Genomic DNA, 15,542 nt, shown 5'->3' on the forward strand with positions numbered 1-15,542 from the left:
TCTCTTCGGAGGCGGCCTTGGCCGGTCAGTCTGACTTCTAATGTTTGGCAAAGAATAAAGCTTTACATAACTTTCACCTTGTCTCAGCCTTGTTCCCCTGGCGGGTCAGTCTAACTTCTAATGCTTGGTGTAGAATAAGGCTTTGCATAACTTTTACTTTGTCTCAGTCTCGTTCCTTTGATAACAGACCCAACAGTGGTAAATCCTATCATTATCACCATTTTACAGATGAGGAACATGTTGCTTGAAAGTTATAAAAAACTTGCCCAAGATGGCACAGCAACGGATAGTCACGAATTAACCTGAGGGTCACAGCTAACAGATGATGACCCAGCCTGCAAACCTACTGCTCAGCCTCTGAACCTCTTAACTTTCCTTTTATGTAGAAATTGTTAGATAATCCATAAATATTTCCTTATGATAATAAATCAAGAGAAGTGGAATTGAAGGAGTAAAGGCTTTTGATACGTACTGTCAGCTGCTCTCCTGAGGGCACCAATTCATACAGCCCTCAGAGAGAGATTAAAGGGCCTATTTTTCCACACCCTTGGGCCGTACCTCTAGGTTTACCTTTATCAGAGGACCTTTGTCAATCTACCAGGTGAAAAAAGATATCTTGGTTTTTAAATTTTGTGTGTGTTGTGTTATATTATAATGTTAGCTTTGTTTTATGATTTTTTACTATGTGTCAGTCACCCTTTACCAAGAGGGTAAAGATAGCTGTCATCTTATTTATTGCCTTGTTTATTGCCTTATCCCCAGCACCAAACAGGGTGCCTGGTACACAGCAGTCACTCAATAAAGATTTTTGGAGTAAAAAAATAAATGAGTGTGCCAGGCATTGAGTTCAGCCCTTTACATGGGTTGCCTCTTTTAGATCTCACAACACTTGATGTCTTAGCTAGTCTTTATACTAGTAACACTTTCGCTAGTTTGTCTGACCCAGTAGGCACTCCTAAGGCCTTGCTTTAAACCAGTTCAGGTGCTCTAAAGTAGGACTGCCCAACTTCCTTGGTTTCTCCCCAAATGGATTCCTTATACGATACAGGAGCTGTATTTTAAGTCAAATCACTCCAAATCTCTCCAAATTTGTTGAAAATATGCCCATTCGTTTTCTATGATATAATAAAGGAAGAAACTTAATTTTTGTAGGAGTTTTCTGATTTTTTTTATTATTTAAAAAAGGTCCATTTTTGGGGTGCCTGGGTGGCTTGGTTGGTTAAGCATCTGCATTTGGCTCAGGTCATGATCCCAGGGTCCTGGGATCAAGCCCCATATCAAGCTCCCTGCTCAGTGGGAAGTCTGTTTCTCCCTCTCCCTCTCCTTGTTCTCAAATAAATAAAATATTTAAAAAAATATTTAGAAAAGATCCATTTTTAAATCTAGCTTTCTGATTCCGTACTTGTGCCTGCAACACTTTCACAATTATTTTCTGCCCCTCAATAAGAAAAGTACTCTTGATCCTATCATGGACACGTTTTGCAACCATGGAAGCACCAGGGGCTTGGATGACCTGTTTTTTTGTTTTAGACAGTCTCATAAGAACTTTGGCTCTCAAGGTACAAACCTCTTGAAGTTGACCTAGGCACATGCCACAGGTGGATTTAGTACTGTCCCACTTTCTTGCTATAATGGTAAACAATTCTAATGCCAGGGGTTCAGGGCAGCCTAGTTTTGTTGGACGCTGTATTGTAAAATAGCTTATGGGGTATGTCAAATGCTGGACCATTTGAATGCCTCTAGATTATCTTCAAAAGGGAAAAAATTTTATTTATAGAGGTTGGAAAGAACGCTCCATGTATTAAAAACATTAGCTCTAATCCTTTGTCATATGGTTTGCAAATACCTTCCTTTTTTTTTTTTTTTTTTGCCTTTTAGTTTAATTTATGGTTTTTTTAACTTGTAAATATGTTTCCTTTTTTATAGCAAAATCTATCAGTTTTCCCCTTTATGTTCTTTCTTTGCTATTATATATAGAAGTCTTTTCTATTTTAAGTAGGCTAATACTCATACATAATAACCATTTCTTGATGGAATGATGTGGATGTAGAATAAAAACCCTGGCTTTTCAACATGAAGTCATGATGGTGGCACACAGAATCCCTCTAGTTCCCTGTAATAAGATTAATTACTGGAATTAACTGGATTAACTTTGTGACTGCTCCAGGGCAATCTAAAACACCCAAGGGCCTACAGATGTCAAAGTTCTTTACTCTGGGAGAGAAGATGGGAGCATCAGTTCTGTTTCTTCTCCAGATCCTACAGACTGGTAGTATGCTCTCTGAAAAGCATCTATGATCACAAACACTACCTGTACTCAATAACTTTGTGTGTGTTAAAAAAGAAACATTAGGATTCCAAAATGGAACCACTTGTGCTAAACCCCGCATCGGCAAGCCAAAAAGAGTTAATAATACCTTACCTAAAAGAAGTTTCAGCCCCTCCCAGGATGTAGTATTTTTGTTTGTTTTTATATTTTTTTATTTATTTTAGAAAGAGAGAGCAAGTGTGTTCTAGTGGAAGGAAGGGCAGAGGGAGAGAGGGAGAGAGAGAATTTCAAGCAGACTCCCCACTGAGTGCAGAGCCGAATGTGGGGCTTGATCTCACAACCTGGAGATCATGGCCTGACCTGAAACTAAGAATCAGACACTTAACTGACTGAGCTACTCAGGTGCCACCCCCCACCCCGCCCCACCACAAAGATGTAATCTTAACCAGTCAGTCTGGAATGTCCTGATCAATTCTAGTGAGGTAATTTACCTGGTGGATCCATTTTTGTCTCCTAAAGGAAATTAACTGTGCCTTAAACAATCCACTCTTTTCCCTCTTCTGCCTATAAAAGCCTTCCATTTTGTATAGCTCTTGGAGGTCCTTCTATTTGCTAAATAGGATTCATGAATCATTGAATGAAGCCAGTTAGATCATCAAACTTAGTCAAATTTTGTTTTTAACAGTAGAGGCAATAAGAAGGTATGTCTGTATGAACATGTGTATATTCATACAGTTTTCCTCATAAAGCTTCAAAGGACTGAAAACAACAGTAAGACTTAAATAACTTTAAAACAGTTCTTTACAGTAATGGAAAGTTATATAAGAAAGAAAAAACCTTAATCAAATGTAATATATGTTAAAACAGAATTTTCTACGTACGTGATTGAGAATTCCTTAGGATGAATGAATTTGTACCATCCAATGAGTTAACTGGTAGCAAGTAGTGAACTCCAAGTACTCACCGAATTCCAATGAATTTCAAGTGAAGTGTCCTGCTTCCAGTCCCTTGGGAGAAAACCTGGAGCCTGCAGATGGCAGCCAAGGAAGACTCTGAACTCGCCTCTTTCCACAGACAGCAAATATACAGCTGTGTATGGGATAATTCCAAGAGAATGGAAGCCTGGCTGGACAGCTCTCTCCACAAGAAGGGATAAAAGGACCGCACTGAGACAGGTAGAAGAGGCAGAAACAATCTCACCAAAAACCACATCCCCGTGCAGCAACTCACAATAGGGAGGGATCTCACAGGTCTGGAGCCTCTTCCTGAAGAGTGAGAGGTTCATGCCCCATATCAAGCACCCCAACCCTTGGGATCTGTACCAGAGATGAGACCCCCCCCCCCAAATATCTGAATTTGGAAATCCAAGGGGCTTACAACTTAGGAAACTGGGAATCTGGGGAGAACTGAGGTATTCCTTATAAGGGGCTTGCATGCAGACTCCCTCATCCCAGGAACCAGTGCAAAGACAGCATCTTGAGAGGCAACTGGATTTCATGTGAAGGACATTCATTTTCTAACCATAAAGGATCTGCCAGAGGGGCAGGGATGAATGGGGACATTCTTTGGGGATGGAGGCACTGGCTAGTGCCATTTTTGCACTCTCCCTCTACCTTGCCAGCACTCGCAGATGTGTGTGGACATAGCCTCACTAAAGTCACAGGACAAGCTCCATGCCCAGTGCTCCCACATCTCCTTAAAGCTGTGGACATTCCTGGCCCTCAGCACACTCATGCAGCCCTCTCAAAGCCAGTGTGTGAGTGTAGTCCAAAAAGGGGATGCCCCTTGATCGCTTGGCCCTGGTGGCCTGAGGAGCTCTTGTTTCTGGGTCCCACAAGACTATGCCAGTTAGAAAGATGGTTCTGGACAGGCAATAATACCTAGGGCACTGCACAGATAGCAAGTGGAAATGTACTCTCAGTGTGCCTGAGAAAAAGGCCTATCTACTTGTCCTGGAGTTTCATTTGAAGGAACAACCTTCAAGTCTGCCCCACATTAGAGTCTACAGAGGCATGCTCAGGGAACATAGGCAGGAAAATACCATCGTTGATCCCTCCCTTGTTCCAAATGAAAGAACAAGACAAAACAGAAGAAGACCTTAATGAAATAAAAATAAATAATATACCTGATAAAGAGTTCAAAGTAATGGTCATAAATATAGTAATGGTCATAAATATAGTCACTGAACACAGGAGAAGAAAGGATGAACCTTCCCAAAGAAACAGAAAGTATAAGAAAGTAGTCACAGAGCTGAAGAATACAATAAATGAACTGAGAAATACACTAGAGCAGTTCAGGAGCAGACTAGATGAAGCAGAAGAACAAATTGGTGACCTGGAAGACAAGGCAGCCACACTCACCCAAAGAGAAGACTAAAAAGAAAAAGAATGAAAACGTGAGGATAGCTTAAGGGACCTCTATGGCAACATTAGGCAGAATAAGGTTTGCATTATAGGGGTCCCAGAAAGAGAAGGGAGAAAGGGGTAGAATCTTATTTGAAGAAATAATGACTGAAATTTTTCCTAACCAAGGGAAGGAAACAGACATCCAGGTCTGGGAAGCAAAGACAGTTCCAAGTAAGATGAACCCAAAGAGGTACACACAGAGGCACATTATAATTAAAATGTAAAAATTAAAGTGATAAAAAGAATCTTACAAGCAGCAAGAAAATGCACCCCTGGGGTGTCTCAGTTAAGCATCTCTCTTCAGCTCAGGTTGTGATCCCAGGTTTCTGGAATCAAGTCCCCCATTGGGCTCCTTGCTCAGTGGGGAGCCTGCTTTTCCCCTGCCTGCCACTCCCCATGCTTGTGCTCACTGTCTCTCTCTCTCTCTCTCTGACACATAAATAAACTAAAAAACGTTTTTAAAAGCAGCAAGAAAGAAAAACAACTTGTTACCTATAAGGGAACCCCAAAAGACTATCAGCTGATTTTTTAGCAGAAACTGCCCGCCAGAAGAGAGTGGCATGATGTATACTCAAAGTGCTGAGAGAAGACTATTTCCAAGCAAAAATACTCTACTTGGCAATGTTATCAGAATTAAAGGAGAGATAGTGTTTTTCAGACAAGCAAAAGCTAAACACAGGGCTTAATCCCAGGACCTTGAGACCTCAGCCAAAATCAAGAGTCAGCTGCTTACCTGACTGGGCCAACCAGGTACCTAAATGGATTTATTTTTTTTTAAGATTTTATTTATTTATTTGACAGACAGAGATCACAAGTAGGCAGAGAGGCAGGCAGAGAGAGAGGGAGGAAGCAGGCTCCCTGCCGAGCAGAGAGCCCGATGCGGGACTCAATCCCAGCATCCTGAGATCATGACCTGAGCTGAAGGCAGAGGCTTTAACCCACGAGCCACCCAGGCACCCCTTAAATGGATTTCTTTAAGCTGAAAAGGCACTAACAGGAAAATACATGAAAGTAAACATCTCATGGGTAATGGAGAATATACAATAAAGATATTGGACTAACTCCTTTTAAATCTAGTATGACGGTTAAAAGTCAAAAGCAGAAAATTAACTACAACAACAATTGTTAGTTAAGGGATACACAAAATAAAAAGATGTAAAATATGACATAAAATATACAACATGTGGGTTGGGGGAGTAAAAATGTAGAGTTTTCAGAATGCATTCAAATTTAAGATACAATCAATTTAAAATAGTGTTATATGTATAGGTTGTTATTTATGAACTTCATCATAACCATAAAGCAAAAGCCTACAGAAGGTATACAGAAGACAAAGAGAAAGGAATCTAAATATAACACTAAAGAAAAGAATCAAACCACAAGGGAAGAGAGCAAGAGAAGAAGAAAGGAACAGAGAGGAATTACAAAAACAGCCAGAATGAACAAAATAACAGTAAGTGCATACCTATCAATTGTTATACTTTAAATGTAAATGGGCTAAATTTTTCAATCAAAATACAAAGTGGCAAAATGGATAAGAATCAAGACGCATCTATATGTTGCATACAAGAGACTCATTTTAGATCTAAGGAGAGTCAAACTGAAAATGAAGATGTAAAAAGAAATTTCATGCAAAAAACCTGGTGTAGACAAAATATACCTTTAAACAATACAAAAAAGGTCATTACATAATGATAAAGGAGTCAATCTAGCAAGAGGATATAGCATTTGTAAATAGGTATGTACCCAATATAGGAGCACCTAAATTATATAGAAAAGGTATTAACAGACCTAAAGGGAGAAGATGACACCAATATAGTGGATGATTTTCATACCTCACCTTCATTAATGAGATAGACTATCCAGACATAAAATCAATAAGGAAATATTAGCCTTAAAAGACATAGTAGATCAGATCCACTTAATACATGTATACAGAACATTTCATCCAAAAGCAGCAGAACACACCTTCTTCTCAAGTTTATATGAAATATTCTCCAAAATAGATCATGTTAGGCCATAAAATCAGTATGCAAAAACATGTTGCATTTCTATACACTAATAATGAACCAGCAGATATTGAACATTTTTCCTGACCACAATAGTGTAAAACTAAGGATCGATTACAAGAAGAAAACTGGAAAAAAAAAAAAAAAAGACAAATATGTGCTGAATAAGCAATATGCTACTGGACAATGAGTCAATAAAGAAATCAAAGAGGAAATTAAAAAATAGCTTGAGACAAATGGAAATGGAAATTCAGCCATCCCAAATCTGTGAGATGCAGCAAAAGTAGTTCAAAGAGGAAAGTTCATAGTGATACAGGACTACCTCAGGAAACAAGAAAAATCTCAAATAAAGAACCTACCTTTATACTCAAAGGAACTAGAAAAGAAGAACAAATGAAGTCCAACATTAGAAGAAGGAAGGAAATAACAAAGATATGAGCAGAAAAAATGAAATAGAAACTAAAAAAATAGAAAAGATCAAAGAAACTCAGAGCTGGTTCTTTGAAAAGATAAAACTTTTAGCTAGATTTTCTAAGAAAAAAGAGAGAAAGCTCAAATAAATAAAATTAGAAATTAAGAAGTAGCAACTGATACCACCAAAATACAAAGGATCACAAGACTATTATACACAAAAATATGCCCACAAACTCAACAGCATAGAAGAAATGGATAAATTCCTAAAAACAGATAATATTTCAATGCAGAAAATATTAATAAACTGGTTACTAGTATGGAGATTGAATCTGTAATCAAAAACCTCCCAATATCCAGAAGTCTAGGACCAGATCGTTTACTGGGTGAAATTTATCAAAAATTCAAAGGAGATTTAATACCTATCCTTCTCAAACTCCACCAAAGGGGCGCCTGGGTGGCTCAGTGGGTTAAAGCCTCTGCCTTCGGCTCAGGTCATGATCTCAGGGTCTTGGGATCAAGCCCAACATCAGGCTCTCCACTCAGCGGGGAGCCTGCTTTCTCCTCTCTCTCTCTCTCTCTCTCTCTGCCTGCCTCTCTGCCTACTTGTGATCTCTGTCTGTCAAATAAATAAATAAAATCTTAAAAAAAAAAGAAATAGAAGAACACAAATAGTATAAAGATATTCCATGCTCAGGGGTGCCTGGGTGGCTCAGTGGGTTAAGCCGCTGCCTTCGGCTCAGATCATGATCTCAGGGTCCTGGGATCGAGTCCCGCATCGGGCTCTCTGCTCAGCAAGGAGCCTGCTTCCCTCTCTTTCTCTCTCTGCCTGCCTCTCCATCTACTGTCAAATAAATAAATAAAATCTTTTTAAAAAAAAAGATATTCCATGCTCATGGATTGGAAGAAATAATATTGTTAAAATGTCCATACTGCCCAAAGCAATTTACAAATTCTATGAAATCCCAACTAAAATTCCAATAGCATTCTGCACAGAACTAAAATAATTCTAAAATGTGTATGGAACCACAAGTAATGCTGATAGCGAACACAGTCTTGGGAAAGAAGAACAAAGCTGGAAGTATCATGCTCCCTGATTTCAAACTATAATACAAAGTTATAGTAACCAAAACAGTATTGTATTGGTATAAAAACAAACACATGGATTAACAGACCAGAGAGCCAGAAATAAACCCACACATGTATGGTAAATTAATTTGTCACCAAGGATCCTAGAATATGCATTGGGGATAAAATAGTCAATAAATCATATTAGGGAAATTGGACAGTCACATGCAGAAAAATGCTATGCCACATACAAAAATTAACTCAAAATGAATCAAAGACTTAAGTGCAAGACCTGAAACCATAAAACTCCTAGAAGAAAAAATAGGCAGTAAACTCTTTGACATACTGGTATTGGCATTAACATTTGGATCTGACTCCAAAAGCAGAGACAATGAAAGCAAAAATAAACAACAGAGACTACACTAAACTAAAAACTTCTTCACAGCAAAGGAAACCATCAACAAAATGAGAAGGAAACCTACTGAATGGGAGAAAATATTGGTATATCATAAATCCAATAAGGGGTTAATAAACAAAATATATAAAGAACTCAAATGACTCAATAGCAAAAAACCTGAACAATCCAATTTTAAAAAGGGCAGAGGATTTAACTAGACATTTTTCCAAAGAAGATATAATGGTCAACAAGAACATAAACAGATATTCAATATCACTAAGCATCAGGGAAATGCAAACCCAAATTACAATGAGATATCACCTCGCAACTGTTAGAATGACTATTATCAAAAAGACAATAAATAAGTGTTGACAAGGATGTGGAGAAAAGGGAACACTTATACATTCTTAGCGGGAACCTAAATTGGCACAGCCATTGTGGAAAACAGTACGGGAAAAATTAATAATAGAACTACCATATGATCTACCTATTTCACCTCTGAGTATCTGAAGAGGATGAAAACACTAATTTGAAGAAATCTAGGCACCCCTAAGTTCATCGCGGCATTATTTGCAATAGCCAGAGGAAATAATGTCAACATACATCCCGCATTGGGTTCCTCACTCAGCAGGGTGCCTGCTTCTCCCTCTGCCTGCAGCTCTCTCTGCTTGTGTTCTCCCTCTCTCTGACAAATAAATAAATAAAATACTTAAAAAAAACTTCAATGTACAGTAATGGGTGAATGGGTAAAGATTATATATATATACATGTATATATGATTTTTTGTATATGCAGTAAGTACTAATCCATTGTGTGAGTGTGTGTGTGTGTGTGTGTGTACACAATGGACTACTACCCAATCATAAAAATGAAGGAAATCTTGCCATTTGCAACAACATGGATGGACCTTGAGGGCATTATGTTAAGTGAAATAAGTAAGACAAAAAAAGACATTTTACTTATATGTGGAACCTGGTGGTTATCCGAGAAGAGAGGGGCGGGGGGGGGTGGTTAAATGGGTATAGGGGGTCAATCGTATAGTGATGGATGGTAACTAGATTTATTGTGGCATTCATTTTGTCATGCATACAAATATTAAATCCATGATGTTGTTCACCCCAAGCTAACATAATGTTATATAGCAATTACACCTCAATTAAAAAGAGGTGGCTCAGTGGGTTAAGTATCTGCCTTCGGCTCAGGTCATGATCTCAGGGTCCTGGGATTGAGCCCCATGTTGGGCTGTCTGCTCAGCAGAGAGCCTGCTTCCCCATCTCTCTCTGCCTGCCTCTCTGCCTACTTGTGATCTGTCTCTCTGTGTCCAATAAGTAAACAAAATCTTAAAAAGAAAAAAAGATAACGCATAGCCTATAAGAAGATGGGAGGCATATTTTAGCTCACTTTTGAGACAATGATATTGCAAAATATATAATCAAATCAACCTTGTTTTGGGTTCTACATTGAGCATCCTATTATCTGGATACAGGTGTATCTTACAGAAATAATAGCAAAGGTTGTGTTGTTACTTGTGTTATATAATTACCAGAACTTGTTGGAGCCTCTGTCTGTCATATTTGAAGAAATGAAGTTACAGCAGCAGTGTGGGGGCTGTGTGATGACAGGGTAGCATGGTAATTAGTTACTAATTAGAATTTCTGAAACATTAGGGCAATCATCATAGGAAAATCCCACTCAACATTACATGTAAGTTAAAAATGCCCCAGGGTAGCTAGTAACATCTGAATATAGTAGCAGGTGTAAGTACTTTGGTTGGGGGGATTCAACATTTCCATTATCAGCTCAGTTTTCAGAGGTTACAACTCGATATTTTTTATTTGGCTACATCAGTCTGGTGTTCATACCCAGGTTTATAGACACATATACTTTAAAATATCTTTTATTTTATTGTAAAGCTGCTGCTAATGAAAATTGGCTTTAATAAACACCTTTTTTAAATTTAAATTTTACTTATTTAACATACAGTGTGATATTGGTTTCTGGAGTGGAATTCAGTGATTCATCACTTACATACACTTACACAATACCCAGTACTCATCACAAGTGCCGTCTTTAATACCCATCGCCCATCTAGCCCATCCCCCACCCACCACCTTCCATCAACCCTCCGTTTTGTTTTCTATCATTAAGAGTCTCTTATGGTTTGTTGCCCTCTCTTTTTTTTCTTTACCCCCTTCCCTAATGTCCATCTGTTCTCTGCCATAACTTCCACATATGAGTGAGATCATATGGTATTTGACTTTCTCTGGCTGACTTATTTCACTCAGCATAATACACCCGAGCTCTGTCCACGTTGTTATAAATGGCAAGATTTCTTTTTTTTGATGGCTGAGTAATAGTCCAATTCATACGTATATTTATAGCATATCTTCTTTATCTATTCATCAGTCGATGGACATTTGGGCTCTCTCCATAGTTTGGCTACTGCTGATATCCTGCTATAAACACTGGGGTGCATGTACTCCTTTGAACCTGTATTTTTTATCCTTTGGGTAAATACCTAGTAGCACAATTACTAGATTGTTCGGTCATTCTATTTTCAACTTTTTTTTTTTTTTAGGTTTTATTTATTTATTTGACAGGCAGAGATCACAAGTAGGCAGAGAGGCAGTCAGAGAAAGGTGGAAGCAGGCTCCCTGGACCCTGGGATCATGACCTGAGCCGAAGGCAGAGGCTTAACCCACTGCACCATTCAGGCGCCCCTATTTTAAACTTTTTGAGGAACCTTCAAACTGAATAAACATCCTTTTGATATTGGACTTAGTCTTCTTTTTCACTTGGAGGGGTTTTTTTTGTTTGCTTTTGGGTTTTTTTTAGACTTTTCATCAGGGAGAGAGGTACTTAGGTAACCTATAAACATGAACATAAACAGAGCTCAAAGACAAAGTCACTTTGACCTTATATGGTTCTTAACTTCGTGATGATTTATTTCAAATCTTTTAAACAATGAGTCAAAGGAGACTTGGCAAAATGGTTTTTTTAAATCTCAGATTGCAATTGAAAGCTTCATTTGAATGACTAAAAAATTAGAAAAACAGCAAAGAACATAGACAAATAATGAAATCTAGACTTTACCCACTTACAGAATGCTATAATTGCTGTATCTCCATTTAAGACTTAAATTTAGGGGTCCCTGACTGGCCTATGAGAGCATGCAACTCTTGATCTCAGAGCCATCCATGAATTTGAGCCTCACATTGGGTGTAGAAATTACTTAAAATATAAATTTTATAAAGAAGCTGTAATGCAGCTGCTATGTATTCAGTCTGTTCATGGATACAAATAATCCCTGATAGTTTCTTCTAGGGGCAGAAAGTTAGTTTTCTTCACATTTAACATAGAAAATATTCAAACACGACAGAAATAACATTTGACATTTTAACAGGTTTTCTTTGACCTTGTCCTGCATGTATTTATTTATTTTTTGGTCATTTGTACCTAAGACCAAAAATATTACCTTCTTATACCAACCCCAGTGTATTTCTTAACTATTTCTGTTTAACAATTGCATCCAAACTTTGTGGCTTCTAAGAACAGAAACTGATGATCTCTCCATTTCCGTGGGTCAGGCATGTGGGCATCACTTAGCTGGGTGCCTCTGGCTCTAGGGCTCATGAGGTTGCAGTTGAGCTGTCAGTCAGGTCTGTTGTCTCAGGTAGAGGCTAGACTGGAGAAGGATCCGCTTCCAAGCTCGCACACCTGGTTATTATCAAGAAAACCCACTTCCAAGCTCATTTACATGAGTTTCTCCATGGGACTGACTCACAACATGTTGACTAGTTTCCCCACAAGAAAAAGCTAGAAAGAGTCAGAACATCCAAGATGGAACCTGTAGTCTTTTATAACCTAACTCAGAAGTGACATACCATCACTTCGATCATACTCTTTTCTTTAGAAGTGAGTCACTAAATCTAGCCTACATTTGAAGGAGCGGGGATTACAAGTATGCATGAACACCAGAAGGTAAGGATCATGGAAGAGGGAGTAGCTTTAAGGCTCCTACTATAACTGTAATCAGTCTATGATGATCTTTTAGAGAAGTGGTAGTTGTTCTCACTTGTTTTTAGTCTGCCTACCATCTTTTTGGGAAATGACTTCTTCCTCATTCTCAGTCTGTGTGGCTCTGAAAGTCTGACTACTGCCCTTCACCCTAAGTTTTGTGGGAGGCACCGTGGTGCCCTGGCCTGGCCAGTAAAAATACTTCAAATTCTTGGCCGCAGTGCGTGGTTCAAGGCTGGGTCATTTGGTATGTCTTTTCAGGAACTGACATGGAGGTGGGAAGAAAATAGGTGCAGAACATTGAAAACTGGAGTTTCTTTCATCTCCCATACTTAGACACAGGCTACCTTTGCTCCATGAGAAAATAGTCTTAGAATGAAATCAGACAGGAAAAACAGAGCTGAGAAGCAAAAAAATGAATGAGCTACACCAAGTTCTCCTGACATCTGCTGCCTCTTTATATACAGCTACCCCTAAAGCCCAGTTTACCTTTCTTTTTTAAGTTAGTTTCGATTTGGATTTTGTCACTTCCAACAAAAATGGTCCTAATACACTAATATACCCAGATGTTACTGTTGGAGCTCCAAATATCCTAAGTTACCTTAACAATACCAACAGAGCAGTGCCTTTTATGAAATCATCTAGATATTGAGACTTTAAGTTTTTCAATCTTGTCAGCCTAACTGTTAGAAACCTAAGCTCCATGTGTTTTCTGTTACGTGAACTACTTCCTTTATTCACCTTAAATTTACTTTTCTCAAGATTCAGGACAAATCTTTTTACTGTATTTAGGTTTTCTAAAAGCATGGAGAGGTGCTTTTTTTTTTTTTTAAGATTTTATTCTCTTATTTGACAGGCAGGAATCACAGGTCGGCAGAGAGGCAGGCAGAGAGAGAGAGAGAGAGAGGGGGGAGGAAGCAGGCTCCCTGCTGAGCAGAGAGCCCGATGAGGGGCTCGATCCCAGGACCCTGGGATCATGACCTGAGCAGAAGGCAGAGGCTTCAACCCACTGTACCACCCAGGTGCCCCAAGAGGTGCCTTCTTAATTATTAATTCCCTCCCCAAATTGCGGCATAATATCTGGCCACATAATCGATCCTCAATTAACTATTTAATGAGTGAATGAGTACATGAATCTTCTCAGCACAATTTAGAGTATTTTGATCTAAGTTCAATACTTTATTTTTGCCCATTCAATTCAACATTTTCAGCCTACTCACAGAGTCTCATACTAACTTCAGGTTATCCCCACATACTTAAAATTTTCATATTTGAAGAACTTAGTTTCATTATGCCTTCCCTCCTCCGAATAACTGATAGAAATATTAAACAAAGGAAGTTAGAGAAGAATGTTTATACTTCTTCCTCCAAGAAGCACCCTTTTATCCTAAACCATTGTTTCTTGTCTCTAAGCAGCTTCCCTGTGCATTACACCAGTCTCCATCATACCATGATGACTCAATTTTTTAAAATAGCCTTTTGTGTGGAACTTTGTGAAAGGCTTTTTGAAAATCTAAATAGACACCATTCATGAGCTTTGTCCATATGCGTTTGTGCCCTCCTAAAAGAACTGTAATAAACTGATGAGGCCTCATTTCCTCTTATGAAAACCATACATTTTTCTCCAGCTCCTTCCTTGCCTCCCCCAGTTACATTGCCATACAATTGTCTTTTGGAAGGAAAAGCTTTTCTGTTGGTCTGTTCTGATTGAGTTTTTAATCCTTATTAGGTTTTGTGGAATAATGTAGTGTTAAGATAACCCAAATCAAACTATCCCAAAGAGATTCATAACTATGGTTAAGTTAGCATGTTGAGGTCAGAAACGGGGAAATATGGACTCATATGTGGTAAATATGGGCAGAAAAAAGGAAGTAAGCTTAGAAATGTAGGAAGCCAACCAAGGGTCGGAATGTTATAGGTCCTTCGGAAATTGACAATGTTATTTATTTCTCTTTTCTTTAGATTCTCCCTTCCTTTGATTTTCTCAACATCAAGGTCTTACCTTAACTTGGTAAACATTCTTTCTCAGAGTCTTTCCCTGGAAACTCTTTTTGTCTTTTTAATATGCTTGTTTTCCAGGTTCCATCATTGGTTTTCTGTTCTCCTCTATGTATTCTCCATTCCTGATTTCATATAATCCCTAGGATTTAGGTAAACTCTTATAGATTCAGGTGCTCTATTTATTCTATAGAATCAAAATGTAAATTCGGGGCACATGCTTCTTCTCTGAGCTTCAGAAAAGTCTATCACCTGCCTTGTTGATATTTTATATCAATACTCCATAGATACTCCAAACATGCAGCCACAAATCAAATAACATTTCAACATGTCCAAAATCAAATGTATCATCTCTCTATATTTTAAGACCTTTTTTCAATTATATGTGACAAAAACATATCTCATGGAATCTAAGAAGCCGCTGAACAGATAGGGATATAACTAGACTCAGAAACTACTAGACTTAGGACCTGGAAAACTTGATGATTTCTCTCTCCAGACTATACCTCTACTTTCCTCTGTAAGTCTCTTTTTTCCCTTGTTACAGACTAACTTCTGTTTCTCAGTCTACCTGGTGAGAAACAATGAAGATTTCTATGTTCTTATTTCATCAGTCACACAGAATGAGACTGGCTTGATTCTCTGTGTTCTAAATTCAAAATTCCAAGGAAGAAAGTCCTTGGTTAAGTGTCCACCCATAAATCAATCAACGTTGGCCTCAGGTATAGAATTATAATGTATGCAGCTTGAAGTTGTCCCATAACTCACTGATGCTCTGGTTATTTTCCTTTTTCTCTATTTGCTTCATTTTCGATAGTTTCTATTGCTATATATTCAACTTAACTACTCTTTTCTTCTGTTGCCTAATCTGTCGTCAATCTGATTCAGTTTATTTTTCACCATAGATGTATTTTTCAAGTTCTAGTTTTTTCTGAATACCTTCCATATCTCTACTCAACATACTCAAT

The 15,542-nt window shown here is 38.3% G+C and overlaps 1 pseudogene; it reads right to left on the bottom strand.

Annotated features, from left to right (window-relative positions):
• Nucleotides 1–531: 531 nt before the first annotated feature.
• LOC101674414 lies at nt 532–1,729 on the bottom strand (annotated as a pseudogene).
• Between the last annotated feature and the right edge of the window lie 13,813 nt (nt 1,730–15,542).

This window comes from Mustela putorius, unplaced genomic scaffold, assembly GCF_011764305.1.
Source record: "Mustela putorius furo isolate JIRA1106 unplaced genomic scaffold, ASM1176430v1.1 tig00003913_pilon_pilon_pilon, whole genome shotgun sequence".
In the NCBI taxonomy this organism is placed as follows: Eukaryota; Metazoa; Chordata; class Mammalia; order Carnivora; family Mustelidae; genus Mustela; species Mustela putorius.